The sequence below is a fragment of the Scyliorhinus canicula genome, chromosome 7, assembly GCF_902713615.1.
Source record: "Scyliorhinus canicula chromosome 7, sScyCan1.1, whole genome shotgun sequence".
NCBI lineage: Eukaryota > Metazoa > Chordata > Chondrichthyes > Carcharhiniformes > Scyliorhinidae > Scyliorhinus > Scyliorhinus canicula.
In genome coordinates, this window is record NC_052152.1 from 204,691,862 (window position 1) to 204,716,543 (window position 24,682).

At 53.3% G+C, this 24,682-nt stretch overlaps 1 protein-coding gene and 1 long non-coding RNA gene across 4 annotated transcripts in view; one reads left to right on the forward strand and one right to left on the reverse strand.

The window, feature by feature from the left end:
- Positions 1–11,505, reverse strand: part of LOC119969734 (double-strand-break repair protein rad21 homolog) — a 137,444-nt gene extending 125,939 nt beyond the window's left edge. The window contains exon 1 of one of the 2 annotated variants that reach the window (XM_038803752.1): positions 11,259–11,505. The gene's annotated coding sequence lies outside the window, so the exon portion shown is untranslated. The remainder of the gene's footprint in view (positions 1–11,258) is intronic. The other variant, XM_038803753.1, reaches the window with a different exon arrangement.
- A 7,504-nt stretch (positions 11,506–19,009) lies between these two features.
- The window catches only part of LOC119969735, a 33,162-nt gene continuing 27,489 nt past the window's right edge, over positions 19,010–24,682 (forward strand). For both annotated transcript variants that reach the window (XR_005461455.1, XR_005461454.1), the window contains exon 1: positions 19,010–19,103. This is a non-coding gene — a long non-coding RNA (uncharacterized LOC119969735). The remainder of the gene's footprint in view (positions 19,104–24,682) is intronic.

Consider the following 24,682-nt stretch of genomic DNA (forward strand, 5'->3'; position numbering starts at 1 on the left):
TTTTTATAATGGAAACTGTTCATGCAAACTGGGAAAGCTATATTTCTAACCTCCATCCAGCAGGTATTATACTCTCTGTTCCAATTGTCCCACAGGCTGTAAACCCCATTTTATTTGAACACTCCCTCTCCACAATGCCATGGGGCATTGACTATATCTATGTTATAATGAAAAATAATACATTTACTTTCATTTTCTGTCTTGAAATCCTTTTTTCCAGTTTTTAAAAATTAATTTGAGGGATCTGTGTCATTGTTAGGCCAACATTTATTGCCCATCTCCAGTTGCCCTTCACAAGATGGTGGCAAGTTGCCTTCTTGAACCACTGCAGTTCCTCAGCTATAGCTACACCCAAAGTGCTGTGAGGGAGGGAGTTCCAGGATTATGACCCAGCAACAATGAAGGAACAGCGATTTCCAAGTCGGGGACGTAAATTACTTGGGAAGAGAACCTCCAGGTGATGGGTTCCCAGCTTTCAGCTGCTCTTGTCCTTCTAGATGGCAGTGGTGATGAATTTGGAAGGTGCTGCCTAAGGAACCGTGGCCTAAGGAACCTGCAGTGCATCTTGTAGATGGCAACACGTTTGCCACAGTTCGTCAGTAGTGGAGGGATTCAATATTTGTGGAAGGGAAAGCAATCAGGCGGGATGCTTTGTCCTGGATGGTGTTCAGCTTTAGTGTTGCTGGAGCTGCACACATCCAGGGAAGTGGAGAGTATTCCATCATACTCCTGTCTTGTGCCTTGGAGATGGTGAGCACAGTAATAAGTTTTACAACACCAGGTTAAAGTCCAACAGGTTTGTTTCAAACACTAGCTTTCAGAGCACTGCTCCTTCCTCAGGTGAATGAAGAGGTATTTTCCAGAAACATATATATAGACAAATTCAAAGATGCAAGACAATGCTTAGAATGCGAGCATTTGCAGGTAATTAAGTCTTTACAGATCCAGAGATAGGGGTAACGACAGGTTAAAGAGGTGTGAATTGTCTCAAGCCAGGACAGTTGGTAGGATTTTGCAAGCCCAGGCCAGATGGTGAGGGATGAATGTAAAGCGACATGAATCCCAGGTCCCAGTTGAGGCCGCACTCACGTGTGCGGAACTTGGCTATAAGTTTCTGCTCGGCGATTCTGCGTTGTCGCGCGTCCTGAAGGCTACCTTGTAGAACCCTGATCAGAGGCTGAATGCCCTTGACTGCTGAAGTGTTCCCGACTGGAATGAAACATTCCTGCCTGGCGATTGTCGCGCGATGTCCGTTCAATCGTTGTCGTAGCTTCTGCATGTGTTCCTGTCGCGACACGATGGACTTCCTACAGAAACTCAGCACCTATGGACCAGTTGAACCAGGAACATTCCTCGTCACAACGGATGTCTCGGCACTCTACACCAGCAGCCCCCATGACGACGGCATTGCTGCACCTGCCTCAGTACTCAACATCGACAACTGCCAATCTCCAGACGCAATTCTGCAACTCATCCGCTTCATTCTGGATCACAACGTCTTCGCCTTCGACAACAAGTTCTTCATCCAGACACACGAAACAGCCATGCGGCCCAAATTCACACCTCAATATGCCAACATCTTCATGCACAAGTTTGAACAAGACCTCCTCAGGACCTTCAACCGACGTTATACACCAGATACATCGATGACATGTTTTTCCTTTGGGCCCACGGCGAAGAATCACTGAAACGACGACACGATGACATCAATAAGTTCCATCCCACCATCAGACTCACCATGTACTACTCTCCAGAATTGGTTGCATTGTTGGACACGCGCATCTCCATCAAGGACAGTCACCTCAGCACTTCGCTTTACCGCAAGCCCACGGATAACCTCACGATGCTCCACTTCTCCAGCTTCCACCCGAAACAGATGAAAGAAGCCATCCCCTATGGACAAGCCCTCCGTATACACATGATCTGCTCAGACGAGGAGGAGCGTAACAGACATCTGCAGACACTGAAAGATGCCCTCGTACAAACGGGATATGGCGCTCGACTCATCAATCGACAGTTCCAACGTGCCACTGCAAAAAAAAACTCACCGACATCCTCAGAAAACAAATACGGGACACAAGCGACAGAGTACCCTTCATCGTCCAGTACTTCCCTGGAGCGGAGAAACTACGACACCTTCTTCACAGCCTTCAACACGTCATCGATGAAGATGAACATCTTGCCAAGGTCATCCCCACACCCCCACTACTTGCCTTCAAACAACCGCGCAACCTCAAACAAACCATTGTTTGCAGCAAACTACCCAGCCTTCAGAACAGCGACCACAACACCACACAACCCTGCCATGGCAATCTCTGCAAGATGTGCCAGATCATCGACATGGATACCACCATTACACGTGAGAACACCACCCATCAGGTATGCGGTACATACTCGTGTGACTCGGCCAATGTTGTCTACCTCATACGCTGCAGGAAAGGATGTCCCGAAGTGTGGTACGTTGGCGAGACCATGCAGATGCTGTGACAACGAATGAACGGACATCGCGCGACTATCACCAGGCAGGAATGTTCCCTTCCAGTCGGGGAACACATCAGCATTCAAGGGCATTCAGCCTCTGATCTCCGGGTCAGCGTTCTCCAAGGCGGCCTTCGGGACGCGCAACAACGCAGAATCGCCAAGCAGAAACTTAGAGCCACGTTCCGCACACATGAGTACGGCCTCAACCGGGACCTGGGATTCATGTTGCATTACATTCATCCCCCACCATCTGACCTAGGCTTGCAAAATCCTACCAATTGTCCTGGTTTGAGACAATTCACACCTCTTTAACATGGAGTTACCCCTATCTCTGGATATGTAAAGATTTAATTACCTGCTAATGCTCGCTTTCTAAGCATTGTCCTGCATCTCTGAATTTGTCTATATATAATATATATATATATATATATGTTTCTGGAACTTACCTCTTCATTCACCTGAGGAAGGAGCAGTGCTCCGAAAGCTAGTGTTTGAAACTAACCTGTTGGACTTTAACCTAGTGTTGTAAGACTTCTCACTGTGCTCTCCCCAGTCCAACGCTGGCATCTCCACATCTTGGAGATGGTGGACAGGCTTTGATGGGGTGGGGTCAGGAAGCAAGTTACTTGCTGCAAGATTCCTAGCCTTTGACGTGCTCTGGTAGCCACAGTATTACTATGGCTAGTCCAGTTCAGTTTCTGATCAATGGTAACCTCCAGGATGTTGATTGTGGGGGATTCAATGATGGTAATGCCATTGAATGCCAAGGGGCGATGGTTAGATCCTCTCTTGAAGAAGATGGTTAATACCTGGCACTTATGTGGCATGAGTTTAACTTGCCACTTGTCAGCCGAAGCCTGGACATGGACTGCTTCAGTATTTGACGAGTCGTGAATGGTGCTGAACATTGTGCAATAATCTGCAAACTTCTGATTTCTGCCCTTATGATGGAAGGGAGGTCATTGACGAAGCAGCTGAAGATGGTTGGGTTCAGGACACTACCCTGAGAAAGTGCCAGGTATGACTCCAGCCAGTGGAGTTATCACTGATTCACATTGACTACAGTTTTGCTCGGGTTCCTTGATGTCATCCTCAGTCAAATGCTGCCTTGATGTCAAGGGCAGTCACTCTCACCTCACCTGTCATTCAGCTCTTTTGTCCATGTTTGAACCAAGGCTGTAATGAGGTCAGGTGCTGAGTGACCCTGGCAAAACCCAAACTGAGCATCAGTGAGCAGGCCATTGCTGAGTAAGTGTCGCTTGATACGACTGTTGATGACTCCTTTCATCACTGTGTTGATGATGGAGATTAGACTGATGGGGCGGTAATTGACTGGGTTGGATTTGTCCTTTTTCATGAGTACAGGCCACACCTGGGCAATGTTCCACATTGCTGGCGCATGCCAGTGTTGAGGATGTACTGAAAAAGCTTGGCTAAAGGTTTGGCATGTTCTGGAGCACACGTCTTCAGTACTATTGCCGGAATATTGTCAGGGCCCATAGCCTTTGCAGTATCCGGTGCCTTCAGCCGTTTTGTGACATCACGTGGAGCGAATCGTATTGGCTGAAGACTGACATCTGTGATGCTGAGGACACCGAGATGGATCATCCACTTTTTCATAGAATTTACAGTGCAGAAGGAGGCCATTCGGCCCATCGAGTCTGCACCGGCTCTTGGAAAGAGCACCCTACCCAAGGTCAACACCTCCACCCTATCCCCATAACCCAGTAACCCCACCCAACACTAAGGGCAATTTTGGACACTAAGGGCAATTTATCATGGCCAATCCACCTAACCTGCACATCTTTGGACTGTGGGAGGAAACCGGAGCACCCAGAGGAAACCCACGCACACATGGGGAGGATGTGCAGACTCCGCACAGACAGTGACCCAAGCTGGAATCGAACCTGGGACCCTGGAGCTGTGAAGCAATTGTGCTATCCACAATACTACCGTGCTGCCCACGGTAAGTGTTGAAGACTGTTGCAAATGCTTCAGTCTCGTCTTTTGGACATATGTGCTGGGCTCCTCCATCATTGAGGGTGGGGATATTTGTGGAGCCTCCTCCTCCAGTAAGTTGTTTAATTATTCACCATCATTCACGGCTGGATGTGGCATGACTGCAGAGCTTAGATCTGATGTGTTCATTGTGGAATCGCTTTTCCGCACATGCGCAAACCGGCTGGTGTATTTCTGCGCATGCGCGGGGTTCTCTTCTCCACACCGGCCCGCGGGCAATATGGCAGAGCCCTACAGCCCAGCACGGAGGAAAGAAGTCCCTCCACGGAACATGCCCGCCTGCAGATCGGTAGGTACCAATTGCGGGCTAGGCCACCGTGGGGCCCCCCCACTGTTGCCCCCCTCCCCTCCTCCCTAGGACCACTCCTGCACACTTACCTGCCACGTCCCGCCGTGCGTGAGGTAATTCACGCCAGCGGGACTGGCCAAAACTGGACGGCCGTTCGACTCATCGAGGCCCAGAGAATCGCCGGGTGGGCCGCTGTCAACAGCCCCCGACCGGCGTGGCAGGAATCCCGCCGCCGCCCGAAAAACGGCGCCAGAGGATAAGGCAGCCGGCATCGGGGTGGCATTCGTGCCTCCTCCGGGGATTCTCTGGCCCGGTGGAAGTTCAATTCCCGGCTTGGGTCACTCCAAGTCTGCATGGGTTTCCTCCGGGTGCTCACGTCCCGAAAGACGTCCTCGTTAGGTGAATTGGACATTCTGAATTCTTCCTCCGTGCACCCAGACAGGCGCCGTAGTGTGGCGACTCAGGGACTTTCACAGTAACTTCAGTGCAGTGTTAATGTAAGCCTACTTGTGACACTACTAAAGATTATTATTATAGTGCAGAGAAACTCGTAGCTCCAATCAACTCCATTTCACAAATTACTCAATGTTTTGATATTGAATTTTCAATAATATAAATATTACTTTAAAATACGCCAGATTTATGCCTGTAGGCCCCGTGTTCATTCGATTCTCCCACCCTCAAGACACTGAAAGTAACACTTAATCTTGGCTCTTCATATACAAGAAAATGGGAGAATGAAAAACACACATACATTAATCTGTATGTGGATAAATATTCTATCTCGGGTGCTCTGTGAATTGATGGCCCACATCAAAAGCACATAAATGCAACTTCAGGACTGTGGGGCTCTGGTTGGAGCAAGCTATAGCCAGTTGGAAGGGAAACATTGGATAACAGCAAAATTGCAAGCCTCAAATGGGTGCGGTGGACAAATACCTGCTGAATGAAATGAGAATTCTTTGGTGTGTTAAATATAGTACAAATACTTTCAACAGTAATAGAGAATTAGCCAGATAGAAGTGACAAGAACTGACTAAGCAGGAAATGCACACAAACGCAAGACTTTTGTTATATTATGCAAACAAACATTTAAAAATAATGGCCTTGATCTAGCAGCTGCACTAGATCCGGGCGCAAGTCTCATAATGGCAGCTAAATATCCAAAAGGCCCAAAACGGATTTTGCGCCAGCGGGTTTTCAGTTTATAATCTTCCCTGGCCCCCTCCAATGACGCACTCAGGTTCACACACAGGAAGGACACACCCCGATTAGCATATTTTATAGTAAATTTGCATTGCATTACAGGGCTTAATGCCACTACTTCCACCCTCTCCATATCATCCATCCAGTCAGAATCATCACAGGTTTTCAAAAATAGAAACTAATTATGACGACCATGCCCGGGGCACACAGGTTAAGTACAGCCCCCCGGTGGTGAGGGACATGGCCGCTCAGTGCCAGGACGGGCCTCCAGGAGCCCGAATAGGGAGGGCGGGGGGTGATGCTTGTTAATACGAGAGATCACATATAGCTTAAGGTGGCAGATTTAGAACTGAGATGAGGAGGAACTACTTCTCGCAGAGGGTGGCAAATTTGTGGAACTCGCCGCCCCATAGTGCGGTGGAATCTGAGTTATTAAGTGGTTTCAAGGAGATAGATATATTTCTGATTTAGGGAACAGGCAGGGATTTGAGACCAGGAAGAGATCAGTCATGTTCTAATTGAATGGCGGACCATGTTCGAAGGGCTAAATTGCCTACTTTTGCTCCTAATTCCTATCTTTGTGAGGGGAATGCCTCATTACTTGCGTGTTGAGATGTGGGAAGAGTGCCTCGATACTCGTGGGGTGAGGAGGGGGAAGATTCCCAGATACTTGTTTGTTCGGTGACATGCCCATATGCTCGGGTGGTGGGAGAGGGGTGGGCTGCTCTTTGCCACCCCGATGCCTGTGGGCGGCGTCCTCGGTGTCTGTTGGGGGGAGTTTATTTTCAATCGCAGAAAGATGGCGCCCTGATCTTGTTGAGCCCGCAAGTGCCCCATCCCACCAAAGTTACGCACCAATCACATCCCACAATCTGGCAGTCTCAGGTTCAGACTGAAAACCGTCGTGCATCTCTGCCGATGCACAAGCCAAGTTTTCACTCCAGATTTTCTGACCTGAAGTTTGTTTACCTATGACCGAGACTGCGGCTCCCGTTTGCAATTCGATTACAAGGTGACCGTTTACTTGAAGGATGATCCGACTGGCAGCAATTTTGGGTGCCGCAATGCAATTCAGCTGCATGCATTCGTCATTGGGCTGCTCCAAATGTAAAATGCTGGGTTGATCCTACCCCTGGTCGGACGGCGAGTTTATTGGACGCCCTGTGGCTTCGCTCCCTGCGACTTCTCATATCGTCCGGGGTCTCCGTCTATGGATTTGGGGGACGTATCTTACCTAGGTAATTCAGTCCTGGATCCGTGGCCTGAATTGGTACGTCAGTACCAATGGGAAGGGCTACGTCCCACACTGTTCACTTCCATCCCTTGGAGCTCCTGTATTCCCTTTTATGCACTTCCTCTAAAGTTACATTTCTCCGGCTTCTTAAGGTCCAATAACGGCTTGACTAGTAACTTTCATTGCGTCGTCATACTGTTAAAGCCACAAACCAAACAGTCCCGCAGCATTTCGGGACGGGTAGAGCCATAGTTACAAAATTCAGCCTGTTTCCTCAAATGTGTTATGAACTCGATAACGGACTCCCCTGGGGTCCCCTCAGCTGTGTTAAACTGGTAACGTTGCATGATGACCAACGGCTTGGGTCATAATGGTTCGCCGCAAGGGCTATCAGCTCTTCAAAGTATTGAGCTGATGGATATATTTTTAACAAGCTGAAGGAGGGGCTCCACTGTCTGCCGCTCGTCACCACTTATAGCCCTGCAAAAGTAAGTCAAACACATCAAGTCTCCCAAAGAGTGGCATTTTGAAATCAGTGCAAACCTTACTCTGGCAATGCGAAGAGATGACCGTCTTCCAAGTTAACAATGCCGACTGTAGTTCCACTTTTACCCTCGTCGCCAATTTAGCGACCACAGAGGAGTCCAAAACGAGAGGCGTAAAGAAACTTATTTTACTACAAGTAAACTATTTACACAATCCACTCCAGGTATCAGCCGGGACTACTCATACTTGGCACCCAGGTGGGCCAGCTTTTATGCGGGATCCAATGACTCCGCTGATGGGCCCCCGCCCCTCATGTTCTACGAGGCTCACTGGGTGGCTAATTGGTCCGCCCCCGTAGGTTGCGTGCGGATTATGACAATGACCAGTTTGAAAGCACTGTCCCTCTGCAGAAGATTATGATTGCAGTGCAGTATCGATGGGAGTGCTTCATTGTTATAGCTGCCATCTGTTGGATGAGATATTAAATCTAGTTACTGTCTGCCGATTCTGATAAATGTTAAAGGTCCCAAGGCACTTGAAGAACTGCATGTTACCTTAGTCTTCAGCCAACTTCACCAAAAGATTCACATCAAAATATGTTGAGATGTCATTAGTGCAAAATGGCTTCAATATTTACATACGTAACAGGCACTGCATTTCAAAAGTAATTTTCATGTAAAGGACTTTGAAGGCTTTTGATGTGGTAATATGCCATATCACTTTAACCATTATGTGAAGCATTTAGAAAAAAATTATCTTATCAAAGGATTCAGATACAACCTTCAATGGCATTATATTCTTGTAATCTTGGCTACCGCTATATAATGGACAACCTTGCAGCATTATCTGTATATACCTTTTGCAGCTTGTCTTCAATTTAATATAATGGAATTATGATTCAAATGTTACTCTAGCAGTTATATTCGAGTGTTGCTACACAAGAGAGCTGCACATTCATATAAATTACGGCAGTCTACTTTACAGTTTGTGAATGCAGTGGCTCAGCGCTCAGTAACTACGTTTGGAGTAACAATGTACTGAGTGGCCGGATTATCCACTGTTCATGTCGCGCTGACAGCAAAACCATGCCGCGTTTTCCCCAGGGGGTGGGAGCAATGAGAAACCCCGTTGACAGCAGCGGGACCAGAAAGTCCCCAAAGTATGGGGCACTGACTCCATTGCCCCAGAGAGTGTGGGGCACTGACCCTGCGCCTCAACAATCCGCAGGGGGCACTGACTCTGCACCCAGAATATGTGGCACTGACCCTGCACCTCAACAGTCTGCAGGGTGCACTGCTTTTGCACCCAGAATACGTGGCTCTGGCCCTGACGCCCAGAGTATGTGGTACTGACCCTGCGCCAAGACAATCCGTAGGGGGGCACAGACCCTGCGCAAAGAGAATCCACAGGGGACACCAATCCTGCCCGCAGGGGGAGGCACTGAACCTGCGCCCAGAGGGCACTGACCCTTTGCAGAGTACGCAGAGGGCAAAGACCATGCAGCTAGTGTGTCCGCAGGGGGCACTGATCCTCCGCCCAGTGTTCACATGAGGCACTGACCCAGCACCAGAGAGTCTGCAGGGGGCACTGACACTGCACCCAGTGTGTCCGCAGGGGACACTGACCCTGTGTCCAGCGTATCCGCAGGGTGCACTGGCCCTGCATCCAGTGTATCCGCAGGGTGCACTGACCCTGCACCCAGTGTGTCTGCAGGGGGCACTGACCCTGCATCGAGAGAGTCCGCAGGAAGTACTGACCCTGCTTCCAGAGTCCAGGGGCATTGACCCTGTGCCAGAGTGTCCGCAGGGGCAGTGACCCTCAACCCAGAGAGTCCACAGAATGCACTGATCCTGCACCCAGAGTGTCTGCAGAGGGCACTGACCCTGCACCCAACGTGTCCGCAGGGGGAACTGACCCTGCACCCAGTGTCCTCAGGGGGAACTGACCCTGCACGCAGAATGTCTGCAGGGGGCACTGACCCTGCACCCAGTGTGTCCGCAGGGGGCACTGACCCTGCACCCCAGTGTGTCCGCAGGGGGTACTGACCCTGCACCCCGAGTGTCAGCAGAGGGCACTGACCCTGCACCCAACGTGTCCGCAGGGGGTACTGACCCTGCACCCAACGTGTCCGCAGGGGGAACTGACCCTGCACGCAGAATGTCTGCAGAGAGCACTGGCCCTGCACCCAGTGCCCTCAGGGGGAACTGACCCTGCACCCAGTGTGTCCGCAGGGGGTACTGACCCTGCACCCAGTGTGTCCGCAGGGGGCACTGACCCTGCACCCAGTGTGTCCGCAGGGGGCACTGACCCTGCACCAGTGTGTCCGCAGGGGGAACTGACCCTGCACCCAGTGTGTCCGCAGGGGGCACTGACCCTGCACCCAGTGTGTCCGCCGGGGGCACTGACCCTGCACACAGTGTGTCCTCAGGGGGAACTGACCCTGCACCCAGTGCCCTCAGGGGGAACTGACCCTGCACACAGTGTGTCCGCAGGGGGCACTGACCCTGCACCCAGTGTCCTCAGGGGGAACTGACCCTGCACCCAGTGTGTCCGCAGGGGGAACTGACCCTGCACCCAGTGCCCTCAGGGGGAACTGACCCTGCACCCAGTGTGTCCGCAGGGGGTACTGACCCTGCACCCAGTGTGTCCGCAGGGGGTACTGACCCTGCACCCAGTGTGTCCGCAGGGGGTACTGACCCTGCACCCAACGTGTCCGCAGGGAGCACTGACCCTGCACCCAGTGTGTCCGCAGGGGGAACTGACCCTGCACCCAGTGTGTCCGCAGGGGGCACTGACCCTGCACCCAGTGTGTCCGCAGGGGGAACTGACCCTGCACCCAGTGTGTCCGCAGGGGGCACTGACCCTGCACCCAACGTGTCCGCAGGGGGCACTGACCCTGCACCCAGTGTGTCCGCAGGGGGCACTGACCCTGCACCCAACGTGTCCGCAGGGGGCACTGACCCTGCACCCAGTGTGTCCGCAGGGGGCACTGACCCTGCATGCAGAATGTCCGCAGAGGGCACTGACCCTGCACCCAGTGTGTCCGCAGGGGGCACTGACCCTGCACCCAACGTGTCCGCAGGGGGCACTAACCCTGCACCCAGTGTGTCCGCAGGGGGCACTGACCCTGCACCCAGTGTGTCCGCAGGGGGCACTGACCCTGTACCACAATTTCTCCAGGTCGTTGAAATCCACCCCTCGTGCCCAGTATGGGCTTTAATGGGCTCTGTGCCATCATTTTCCTGTGATCCCCCTGATCCTGTGATCAATTGGATTACACCGATTATGCACAGGAGGATAAAATTCCAAACTACAAATTGCATCTTCGTATTTTACTTTGCGAATTCGGATCCATGACTGATCTAATTGAAGGATTACCAATTCCGCAGTTGGGAAATGCAAGAAGTCGCATCGACCCGAGTTTTGGGAAAGCTCCCAAACTCCATGAGATATTCAGACCGGTTGCATTTCCTGGCGCCCCGCTCGGCCGCTTTGCATTGATTAATGTGCACCGGCTGCCGGCTTCATTCACAACCCATCTACCTCAGTTAGAGAGGGGAAACCCGGCGCTGTGATGGGGATGAGAAGCACGCTCCCCCTCTGCTCACTGGGAACAAAATCCCCAACTGCAGCAACAGTGCGGTTCCCGGGGCGACGAGCGGACTCTCCTCAGGCCGGTTGTCTCTCGGTGTTGGCGCCAAAGCTGCTCACACGGACCAGGCTCCAACGGCACGCGCCCCACTTACAGTTAGAGCAGAGCACGCGGCCGGCCGTTGGGCAGAGTCACCTGACCGGCACGTGATAAACAGCCAGCCCCGCCCCAACCCCGCGCTCAGCCCCGCCCCAACCCCGCGCTCAGCCCCGCCCCCCACCCCAATCCCCGCGCTCAGCCCCGCCCCCAATCCCGCGCTCAGCCACGCCCTCAACGTCGCACTCAGCCCCGCCCCTAACCCGCGCTCAGCCCCGCCCCCAGACCCGCTCCAATTTCCGCGCTCAGCCACGCCCCCAACCCCGTACTCAGCCCCGCCCCAACCCCGCGCTCAGCCCCGCCCCAACCCCGCGATCAGCCCCGCCCCCCACCCCAATCCCCGCGCTCAGCCCCGCCCCCAATCCCCGCGCTCAGCCACGCCCTCAACGTCGCACTCAGCCCCGCCCCTAACCCGCGCTCAGCCCCGCCCCCAGACCCGCTCCAATTTCCGCGCTCAGCCACGCCCCCAACCCCGTACTCAGCCCCGCGATCAGCCCCGCCCCAACCCCGCGCTCAGCCACGCCCTCAACCCCGCGCTCAGCCCCGCCCCAACCCCGCGATCAGCCCCGCCCCAACCCCGCGCTCAGCCCCACCCTGCCCCGCGCTCAGCCCCGCCCCAACCCCGCGATCAGCCCCGCCCCAACCCCGCGCTCAGCCCCACCCTGCCCCGCGCTCAGCCACGCCCTCAACCCCGTGCTCAGCCCTGCCCCGATCCCTGTGCTCAGCCTCTCAGCCAAACCCCTACCCTGAGCCCCAACCCCACCTCAGACCCAAACCCCACCCAGAGCCCCAACCCCACCCTGAGCCCCAAACTCAACCCCAACCCAAACCCCACCCAGAGCCCCAACCCCACCCTGAGCCCCAAACTCAACCCCAACCCAAACCCCACCCAGAGCCCCAACCCCACCCTGAGCCCCAAACTCAACCCAAACCCCAGCCAGAGCCCCAACCCCACCCTGAGCCCCAAACCCCACCCTGAGCCCCAAACCCAGCCAGAGCCCCAACCCCACCCTGAGCCCCAAACTCAACCCAAACCCCAGCCAGAGCCCCAACCCCACCCTGAGCCCCAAATCCCACCCTGAGCCCCAACCCCACCCTGAGCCCCAAACCCCACCCTGAGCCCCAACCCCACCCTGAGCCCCAACCCCACCCTGAGCCCCAAATCCCACCCTGAGCCCCAAACCCCACCCTGAGCCCCAAACCCACCCTGAGCCCCAAACTCAACCCCAACCCCATCCAGAGCCCCAACCCCACCCTGAGCCCCAAACTCAACCCAGAGCCCCAACCCCACCCAGAGCCCCAACCCCACCCTGAGCCCCAAACCCCACCCTGAGCCCCAAACCCCATCCAGAGCCCCAAATCCACCCTGAGCCCCAAACCCCATTCAGAGCCCCAAACCCACCCTGAGCCGCAACCCCCACCCTGAGCCCCAAACCCACCCTCAGCCCCAAACTCAACCCCAACTCAAACCCCACCCTGAGCCCCAAACCCACCCTGAGCCCCAACTCCACCCTGAGCCCCAAACCCACCCCACCCTGAGCCCCAAACCCACGCTGAGACCCAAACCCCACCCTGAGTCCCAAACCCTATCCAGAGCCCCAACCCCACCCTGAGCCTCAAACCCACCTCAGCCCCAACCCCACCCTGAGCCCCAACCCCACCTCAGCCCCAAACCCACCCTGAGCCACAAACCCACCCTGAGCTCCAATCCCACCCTGAGCCCCAACCCCACCCTGATCCCCAACCCCGCCCTGAGCCCCAAACCCCACCCTGAGCCCCAAACCCCACCCTGAGCCCCAAACCCCACCCTGAGCCTCAAACCCACCTCAGCCCCAACCCCACCCTGAGCCTCAAACCCACCTCAGCCCCAACCCCACCCTGAGCCCCAACCCCACCCTGAGCCCCAACCCCACCTCAGCCCCAAACCCACCCTGAGCCACAAACCCACCCTGAGCTCCAATCCCACCCTGAGCCCCAAACCCCACCCTGAGCCCCAAACCCCACCCTGAGCCCCAACCCCGCCCTGATCCCCAATCCCGCCCTGAGCCCCAAACCCCACCCTGAGCCCCAAACCCCACCCTGAGCCCCAAATCCACCTCAGCCCCAACCCCACACTGAGCCCCAACCCCACACTGAGCCCCAACCCCACACTGAGCCCCAACCCCACCCTGAGCCCCAAACCCAACCTGAGCCCCAACCCCCACCCTGAGCCCCAACCCCCACCCTGAGCCCTAAATCCACCCTGAACCCCAACCCCCACCTCAACACCAACCCCACTTTGAGCCCCAACCCCCACCCTGAGCCCCAACCCGCACCCTGAGCCCCAACCCCCACCCTGAGCCCCAAACTCACCTCAACACCAACCCCACCTTGAGCCCCAAAACCACACTGAGCCCCAACCCCACCCTGAGCCCCAAACCCACCTCAGCCCCAACCCCACCCTGAGCCCCAAACCCACCTCAGCCCCAACCCGCACCCTGAGCCCCAAACCCACCTCAGCCCCAACCCCACCCTGAGCCCCAAACCCACCTCAGCCCCAACCCGCACCCTGAGCCCCAACCCCCACCCTGAGCCACAAACCCACCTCAGCCCCAACCCCACCCTGAGCCCCAAACCCACCCTGAACCCCCACCCTGAGCCCCAACCCCACCGTGAGCCCCAACCCCACCCTGAGCCCCAAACCCACCTCAGCCCCAACCCCACCCTGAGCCCCAACCCCACCCTGAGCCCCAACCCCACCCTGAGCCCCAAACCCCACCCTGAGCCACAAACCCACCTCAGCCCCAACCCCACCCTGAGCCCCAAACCCACCTCAGCCCCAACCCCACCCTGAGCCCCAAACCCACCTCAGCCCCAACCCCACCCTGAGCCCCAATCCCACCCTGAACCCCCACCCTGAGCCCCAACCCCACCGTGAGCCCCAACCCCACCCTGAGCCCCAACCCTCCCCCTGCGCCCCAAAGCCACCTCAGCCCCAATCCCACCCTGAGCCCCAAACCCACCCTGAGCCCCAATCCCACCCTGAACCCCAATCCCACCCTGAACCCCCACCGTGAGCCCCAACCCCACCCTGAGCCCCAACCCCACCCTGAGCCCCAAACCCCACCCTGAGCCCCAACCCCACACCCTGAGCCCCAACCCCACACCCTGAGCCCCAAAGCCACCTCAGCCCCAACCCCACCCTGAGCCCCAATCCCACCCTGAACCTCCACCCTGAGCCCCAACCCCACCGTGAGCCCCAACCCCACCCTGAGCCCCAACCCTCCCCCTGCGCCCCAAAGCCACCTCAGCCCCAATCCCACCCTGAGCCCCAAACCCACCCTGAGCCCCAATCCCACCCTGAACCCCAATCCCACCCTGAACCCCCACCGTGAGCCCCAACCCCACCCTGAGCCCCAACCCCACCCTGAGCCCCAAACCCCACCCTGAGCCCCAACCCCACACCCTGAGCCCCAACCCCACACCCTGAGCCCCAAAGCCACCTCAGCCCCAATCCCACCCTGAGCCCCAAACCCACCTCAGCCCCAATCCCACCCTGAGCCCCAAACCACACCCTGAGCCCCAAACCCCACCCTGAGCACCAAACCCACCTCAGCCCCAAACCCACCTCAGCCCCAACCCTACCCTGAGCCCCAACCCTACCCTGAGCCCCAACCCCACCCTGAGCCCCAACCCCCACCCTGAGGCCCAAACCCACCTCAACACCAACCCCACCTTGAGCCCCAACACCACCCTGAGCCCCAACCCCCACCCTGAGCCACAAACCCACCTCAGCCCCAACCCCACCCTCAGCCCCAAACCCCACCCTGACCCAAAAACCCACCTCAGCCCCAACCCCACCCTGGGCCCCAAACCCACCTCAGCCCCAAACCCCACCCTCAGCCCCAAACCCCACCCTCAGCCCCAAACCCCACCCTGACCCCAAACCCACCTCAGCCCCAACCCCACCCTGAGCCCCAACCCCACCCTCAGCCCCAACCCCACCCTCAGCCCCAACCCCACCCTGAGCCCCAACCCCACCCTGAGCCCCAACCCCATCCTGAGCCCCCATCCTGAGCCCCAACCCCCACCCTGAGCCCCAATCCCACCCTGAACCCCCACCCTGAGCCCCAACCCCACCCTGAGCCCCAAACCCACCTCAGCCCCAAACCCACATCAGCCCCGAGCCCTGCCACTAAACCGTACACGCAGCCCCACCCCTACTGTGCCTCTTGCCCTGGCCCAACCTCAACCCCTATCCTCACCCTCAAACACCACCCTCCAGCTACACTCAAACCCAACACCACACCTAAAACCCAACCCCAAACCCAACCCCAAACCCACACCCAACCCCAAACCCACACCCAAAACCCAACCCCAAACCCCACCCAAATCCCAACCCAAACCGAACCCCAAACCCCACCCAAAATCTAACCCCAAGCCCACACCCAAAACCCAAACCCACATCCAAAACCCAACCCCAAGCCCACACCCAAACCCAAAACCCAACCCCAAAACCAAACCCAATCACAAACCCAAACCCAACCCAAAACCCCACCCAAATCCCAACCCCAAACCCCACCCAAAACCCAACCCAACCCCAAACCCCACCCAAAACCCAACCCCAAACCCACACCCAAAACCCAAACACACACCCAAACCCAAAACCCAACCCCAAAACCAAACCCAATCCCAAACCCAAACCCAACCCCAAACCCAAAACCCACACCCAAAGCCAAACCCACACCCAACACCAAACCCACACCCAAACCCAAAACCCACACCCAAAGCCAAACCCACACCCAAACCCCAAACCCAATCCCAAACCCACTCCCAAAACCCAAACCACCTGTGTGCAGTTAAATTCTCCCTGCACCTGTGGCAAACGTGCAATTTGTATGATCCCTGTAGATCTCTCACCCTGCCTGGCCTGGTCGTGGTCAAGATGAAATGGCCCTTGTACAGAGCGGATCCGTGGATCTCTGGAGGGTGAGGTGAGGAACTGGAGGAGCCTTGCTTGCAGGTGTTGGGGGTTTCTGGAGCTATCCAATCCCCTGGCACTTGATCTCGAGCCACCAGCTGACAGTCCTGAGACCTAAACCTGGGTGTCAGTCTTGTTGAAACTGTGGGGATCTGATCGTTTTCAGGGCCAACTCGTCTCACCTGCATGATGCTCAGGCCACTAACTGGGCACATTTGATTCCTCCTTCAGGGAGAAACCGGGATAATAGGCAGTTGCTTTGTCAGGCTTTAGATTTCAGATTTCACTTATTTAGCAAATGCAAAGTCCCTGAGCCAAGCAGTTTCTCCCAGTCCTGCTGTTTCAGAAGGAGGCCATTCGACCCATCTTGTCCATGCCAGCCCAAGGACACTCAGGTGCCTTTTCTGGTTCCACCTCCCTGCACCTGGTCGATAGCCTTGAAGCTTCCAGTGCTTAAGGTACCGATGCAGGTTTGTTTAAAAGAGTTTAGGGTCTCTGCCTCTACCACCAACTTGGGCAGCGAATTCCAGACATCCCACTACCCCCTGCATAAAAATGTTCTTCCTCATGTTGAGTGTGGATCGGCCTCCGCTGAGTCTGTGGATTGGACATTCTTCTATGATGTGCTGCATAGTTTTTCCCACAAGCACATTGGGGGCTGGCACTAATGCCCCACCTGTGGAGATTGGCCAAGCTGGGGCCGTGGCCGGTCCTGAACCTGTCACAGGTGGACCACTCCTTCCTTGGAAGGTTGAAACCAGGCAGCTGTTGGGTTGGGTTTGAGACCAGGTTCTAGTCTGTCGTGTCCGATGGTTCCCATTCATTTGCTCAGATGGAATTTGCGTTAAAGTCCTGTGTGGGAGGGTTTTTCCAGGTCGGCCAATAGGAGCCACACCTTGGGTGGGCTGAATAGATCAGCATGATGTGTCAGCTGGGGGGGGGGGGGGGGCAGTATTGTGAACTTTTCCTATCATTTTGCAGGTTGTTGCGAGTTGATAGATATGTGGAGGAGTGATGTTTATCAGGACAGGGAGCCAAGGGAGTGGTTTTGATGGTATTGTTCCAGTAATGATACACATGGTAGCATTCAGCTGGATGTCAACTCTCTGTGTGTGATGATCTTGACTAAACAGGGGCACGGTGTTCTGCTATTGGGTATGAGAGTGCAAGTGGAGAACATGGGGCCCTGGCTGGCTGACCTGGCTTTCCACAATGATCATGAATTCCAACACCATTTCAAAGAAATGCAGACAGCAAAAGCCATCTTCATAACAAAACCCAGAAAGGACCCCATACTAGCAGCAAACTCCGGTCGTCTCTCTCCTGTCAGTCCCATATAAAGTCACGCAAGAACACATAGAACCCATGACCAGCCACATGGAGTTTCTGAGGTGGACAATCATACTGGTTCGCGAGTGATCTCCAAAGAAGAAGACACAGAAACCAGGAGACTTACTGAAAAATACATTGAGAAATATTTTTTATATTCAGTCATGGGATGAGTGGGTTATTGGCAAAGCCAGAATCTATTACACACTCTTACCCTTGAGAAGGTGGTAGCTTGCTGCTTTCTTGAAACATTTGAACCTGTGTGGTGAACGTTCCCACACATTGCTGTTAGCTAGGGAGGTCTAGGAGTGTAACCCAAATTCAGTTGGATAACCCAAAACCTGGATTATTATTTACAGTTTCATAACACTATGGACGAATTAAGATGAAGCCGGAATATGACGGTAAAAACATGCTTTGCGATGGTGGAATTGTTTGCTTCGGATAGCTACATTTCAGCTCACACATTCTCAACTGAGAATGTATTGGGCAGCTATTGAATTCTCAAAAGGGTCAGGGTAATTGAACTGAATGAAGAAAATAGTTCTGTTTGTGAGGGAGTGAAAGTGTGGGCCATTAAATATAAAACAGCCATGAATAAATCCAATAGGTGATTCAGGAGAAACTTCCTTACCCACTCAATTTATCACAAATAGAAGTTAAGTTAAAGAGCATAGATGTATTTAAGGGAAATCTTGATAAACACATGAGGGAGAAAGGTTATACTGATAAAGTTAGATGGGGGGGGGATGTGGAAGGGGTTTGGGCTGAATAGTTGTTTCTGTACGGTAATTTTAATGTAACATCCCTGTAGCAATTCAGAAGTAAATACAAGCATGAGCAGTCTGAAGCTCAGTGTTTGGTCGTAGTTAAAGTGGAATAAATCATTTTAACAGATCATGGTACAGGTATGTCCACTGTTTTGTTCCATTTAACTGAATATTTCTGATTTAATTTTGACAGTCATACATTATTTTTACAGGCCGAGAAAGTAAAAGAACAAGATCCCGTCGCTTTCTTGCCAAGCCCAAATATTTGATGGCACCGCCCACACTACACCTGTAATCAAAACCTGTTTAGATTAAAGATAATACTGAGTAATTTATGTGCAATACAGTGCATAAGGCTGACTCCAGGGTTCTGGTGACCCAGTAGTCAATGTTGATAAGTAAATAGAGGTTACTATAGTGATGTGTTACCATAGTGATGTGTTTATGTATAACAGGCGTTTGTTCAAATGCGGTCAAACCAACCGAGCATGTAGACATGCCAACAGAGAAACAGCATTGTTAGTCAATCAAACGCTGGCAGGGATGTCAAATTCCTTGTGGATTTGCTTCCTTTTTTAAAAGTAAGGCCCATATAGTCCCTATGTATCATTTTGCTTTCACAGAATGTGATAGAAGTAAGTTGGGGAAACAGGGTCTCAGAAAGGAACTCAGAGCACGTGCACTGGAGATTGGGAGGGGGAAGGTGGGGGCAGAGCAGGAATTGGAGCGGACGCTGGAGTGGTGCACCAGAGTGGGCCTCAGAGAAGGCACCTGAGCAGGGGACCAGAGTGGGTTTCAGAGCATGAGAAAGGGGGAGGAGTGTGTGTGTGTGAGAGGAAGGTGAGAGTGTGAGAGAGAGGAGGGTAGTGTGTGTGTGAGAGAGGAGAGTAGTGTGTGTGTGAGAGAGGGGTGAGTGTGTGTGAGAGCGGTGGGTAGAGTGTGTGAGAGAATGGGGGGGTAGAGTGTGTGAGAGAACGGGGGGTAGAGTGTGTGTGAGAACGGGGGGTAGAGTGTGAGAGAATGGGGGGTAGAGTGTGTGTGAGAACGGGGGGTAGAGTGTGTGAGAGAACGGGGGGGTAGACTGTGTGTGAGAGAATGGGGGGAGGAGAGTGTGTGTGAGAACGGGGGGTAGAGTGTGTGTGAGAACGGGGGGTAGAGTGTGTGTGAGAACGGGGGGTAGAGTGTGTGTGAGAATGGGGGAGTAGCGTGTGTGAGAACGGGGGGTAGAGTGTGTGTGAGAATGGGGGAGTAGAGTGTGTATGAGAACGGGGGGTAGAGTGTGTGTGAGAGAATGGGGGAGTAGCGTGTGTGAGTACGGGGGGTAGAGTGTGTGTGAGAATGGGGGAGTAGAGTGTATGAGAACGGGGGGTAGAGTGTGTGTGAGAACAGGGGGTAGAGTGTGTGTGAGTACGGGGGGTAGAGTGTGTGTGAGAACGGGGGGTAGAGTGTGTGTGAGTACGGGGGGTAGAGTGTGTGTGAGTACGGGGGGTAGAGTGTGTGTGAGTACGGGGGGTAGAGTGTGTGTGAGAACGGGGGGTAGAGTGTGTGTGAGAACGGGGGGTAGAGTGTGTGTGAGTACGGGGGTAGAGTGTGTGTGAGTACGGGGGGTAGAGTGTGTGTGAGTACGGGGGGTAGAATGTGTGTGAGAACAGGGGGTAGAGTGTATGTGAGAACAGGGGGTAGAGTGTGTGTGAGAACAGGGGGTAGAGTGTGTGTGAGAACGGGGGGTAGAGTGTGTGTGAGTACGGGGGGTAGAGTGTGTGTGAGTACGGGGGGTAGAGTGTGTGTGAGAACGGGGGGTAGAGTGTGTATGAAGATGGCGAATGTGTGAGAGAGGGGGTGAGTGTGTGAGTGGGTGTGAGTGTATGAATGTGACAGAGGAGGATGTGTTAGTAAGAGAGGGGTGAGTGTGTGTGAAAACAGAGGTTGAGTGTGTGAGAGCACGATGTGTGAGAGTGGGTGTGAGTTGGTGAAAGCAGGGGATGAGAGAAGGCGAGGGAGGTATGTGTGTGCATTATAGAGCGAGAGAGGGGGAAGAGTCTGTGTGAGGAAAAAGAGGTGTGTCCCCCCGATATGCTGCCCGTTCCAGCAGCCCTTTGGTGATTTGGGGCTGTTTCAATGTTCGCCCCATTAGTGCTCATAAATTCTTGAAATTCCTCAGCGGTAATGTCAATGACAATCACCTCTGGAATCCCGTGGCTGCTGAAGGACTGACGTAACTTCCCTCCGGTGGCATGCGAAGTGGTGGAAGAGATTCAGTGCATGTTAATCCACCTTGAGTGGGCAGTGATCAGGAACAGAAACATTGACCCCCACGATGGGCCAGGCAAAGCACCCAGAGGCCTACAGGCCACTCCCATGGGTGGAGCGAGGCTGATGGAGGAGCTTCTGGTGCTCCTGGCAAGCTGCACATTGCTGCACTCGTCGCTCTATGTCGCCGTCGAGCACTGGCCACCACACGTAACTCCTGGCGAGCATCTTCACTTTAGAAACCTCCGGATATCCGCAATGTAAGTCCCGCAAAATGCAGGACTTCCTCGGGTGGGGCAATGTGCAAAGCCCCAGCTTGGGGTGCTTGTGCAACCTGGCCAGGGTAACGCGTTCATTGGCGATTCTGGGGCCTCGACTGCCACAGTTCCTGCAACAGTGCAGCACTGATATGAGTATTCCTCTCTGTGCACTGGAGAAATGTCCCATCGGGCTGTGGGGGGCCCTTAGCCCGTGGGCCTGACCACAGAGCATTTTTGGAGGGGACTGAGTTGTGTAAATCCTATCCTTGGGGGACATTGTTCACCAGCATCTGTGTGCACATCATAATCCACAGAAGCCTCGAGTTCCTGAACCTTCGTTTCCATGTTCTCGTGGGAGAGCGACAACTCTATGGCCCATTCTCAATCCAAGGCTGGTGTGGTGAATGTATTATACCAATAATCCACCAGTGTATTTGTATCTGTGCTGTTGCCCTTGTATTTGTATCTGTGCTATGCTGTTGCCCTTGTGGGCTTCTCCTATGGGCTATTGTATGGCATTATCCAATGGGGAACATGTTGGGGCCTGTATGGGCTCCGCCCATGGCTCCTCCCCTTGAAGGGAGGTATAAAGAGCAGTCGACCTGTAGGCGGTTCTCAGTATTTGTTCAGTCACAGGCAGGCACTATTCTAAGTTGATTAAAGCCACGGTTTACTTCTACTCATGTCTCAATTGAATCAGGTGGTTCCTTTGGGTTGCCATACTGTGAGGAGAGATTTCTCCACCCAGGGACTGGTGAATCTGTGGAATCCACTACCACAGAAAGTAGTTGAGGCCAAAACATGGTGTAATTTTCAAGAAGGAATTAAATATAGCTCTTGGGGCTAAAGGGATCAAGGGAATGGGGGGAAGGCAGGATCAGGGTATTGAACTTGATGATCAGCCATGATCATAAGTGAATGGCGGAGCATGCTCGAAAGGCCGAATGGCCTCCTCCTGCTTCTATTTTCTATGTATGTTTCTATTTAAGTTTATGCCACACACCAACTGATCTCTCAACATCTCAGGGAGGGATGGGACAAAGTCATAATGCTGGGCGAACTTGTGAAGGTGCATCAAAAGCTCTGTAACCAATTTCCCAGGGGTTTGCACGGCCATATTAAAGCAGTATCTCCATTTGATTACCGACGGCTTGGGGTTCTAATGGTTCGCACTGAATTCCATTAGTTTGCTGAAGGTTCTTGAGTTTAGGGCCGCAAGGTGAGGCTTTTAATGACACTGAAAGTTGGGGCCCCGCAGGCGGTCAGGAGTATTACATTTTGCTGGTCATCTCCCATAATACCATTCACCTGGAAGGAATACAGCATCCATTTGGTACACTGGGTCCAGTCTTCTATGCCTGCGTCTTAGGTCAGTAGCGTTCTGAAAAGCGGCAGTTTTAAAGACTCATCACCCTTTTTCCTGTGCTGGGAAATTCCGGTGTGGTCAGGATGTCCAGGATCACAGCCGTTGTTTTCCTCGGCACCAGTATAAAAGCTCAGGAGGCCCGAGAAGGTAAAGCCAAACAAAGTTTAATTCGACAACAAAAGTATAGGCGGCAATGTGACTGACAGCTGCAAGGTCGCAAACGGGACGACTATTCTAGACGGTCCCAGTCCGGGCCGGCTTTTAAGAGGCGATTTCTCCTGATGGGCCTCTGCCCACTAGCAGGTGAGCATGTAGTCCATGGGCCACACGAGGAGCTCAATTGTGGTGTCCCCGTGAGTCTCACGAGGGTTATTAAAAGGGGCTAATGTTAAGAGCCATGGGTGAGTGGCGTGTCCCGGGTTAACGTGAGGGAGCCATGTAGCTGATGGACTTGTCATACACATCAGTATATAATGGTGCAGACACACACTGACTGACACACTGCAAGACCAATCAACACACACAACACAACACACACAACACTCACCAGTTAGGGCACGGTCACTATAAAGCCAGAGGGCACTAGTTTTCCCGCTCATTCGGGATGCAGCCTCTGAGAAGGACAGAGCTTGTAGCACAGACTTTCACCATGCGCTAACAGTTTAGACTGGTCAGGATAGGCATAGATCTTCAGTTAATCTAACATAATGTCGACCCACAGTGAAAGTATGTTCAACAGTTCTTAGCTTCATAAAGTAGTGTTGTACTATTACAAGTGTTGGTAGCCTGTCTATGTTACTGCTGGGGTAAACGCAGTCTCCACAGATCCAGAGTACCTAACACATCAGGACTGACGAAATGAAATGAATGAAAATCACTTATTGTCACAAGTAGGCTTCAATGAAGTTACTGTGAAAAGCTCCTAGTCGCCACATTCCGGCGCCTTTTCGGGGAGGCTGGTACAGGAATTGAACCGTGCTGCTGGCCTGCCTTGATCTGCTTTAAAAGCCAACGATTTAGCCCAGTGTGCTAAACCACGAGCAAGAGCTCCACCTGCCAAAAATAAATTAGATGGTATAAAAAGGTAAGAGAAAAAACAAAAAGGAAAAGCACTCAAAATACAAAAAGCACAGATTCTGACAAATAGAGATGTTGCAAAGAACAACGAAAGAGGACAAAATAAACCGAGGAGGCTAATGGGAGTATGAAATAAACTTGCCAGGACCAAATCAACACAGATATTTTTCATAATTATGTGAGCAAACAGAGGGTAGTCAGGAGTAATGTGAGCCCCTTTGAACTTCTAATGGTAATATTGTCGATGTAAATAAGGAATTGGCAGACACATTGAATAATTAATTGATGTCAGTACTTATGGCAGAGGAAGAGGCCAAGATGACAGAAATAACAAAGAAATTATTACAGAATCGGGGACAGGGTCTCATCAAAATTAACAAAAGCAAAGTAACAGCAATGAATAATGATACTTATTAGTGTCACACGTAGGCTTACATTAATGCTGTAATGAAGTTACTGAGAAAATCTCCGAGTTGCCACCCTCCGGCGCCTGTTCGGGTACACAGCGGGAGAATTCAGAATGTCCAATTCACCTAACAGCACGTCGTTCGGGACTTATGATAGGATACTGGAGCGCCCGGAGGAAACCCACGCAGACATGTGGAGAACGTGCAGACTCCCCACAGACGTGACCCAAGCCGGGAATCGAACCCGGGATCCTGGCGCTGTGAAGCAACCGTGCCAACCACTGTGCAACAATGACCGCCTGCAAGAAAATATTGGCACCAAAGAGTAACAAATGCTCAGGCTTGATTCCATCACAGGGTTGGAAAAGTAGCTAGGTGCATTAGAATATTGTAGATTCCTTAACAAAAATATTCCAAAGTCCTCTCGATTTGGGAACCATTCCTTTAGATGGGAAAATCCTGCCTGTCACTTAAGTATTTAAGAAAGATGAGAGAGGAAAACCAGGAATTATAAAACCAGTTAGCCTAATATCGGTTGTTGGAAAATTCTTAGAGTCTATGATTCGAGGATGACATCTCAAGGTCATGAGTTTCTGCCAGGGGCCTTCGTGTGACTGAACAGGCTGGTTCTCGAGCTGCAGATCCTTGCGCATATGGGACAGAACGTCCCATGAGGGGACCGTCCCATTTAGGGCAGCACGGTAGCATTGTGGATAGCGCAATTGCTTCACAGCTCCAGAGTCCCAGGTTCGATTCCGGCTTGGGTGACTGTCTGTGTGGAGTCTGCACATCCTGTGTGT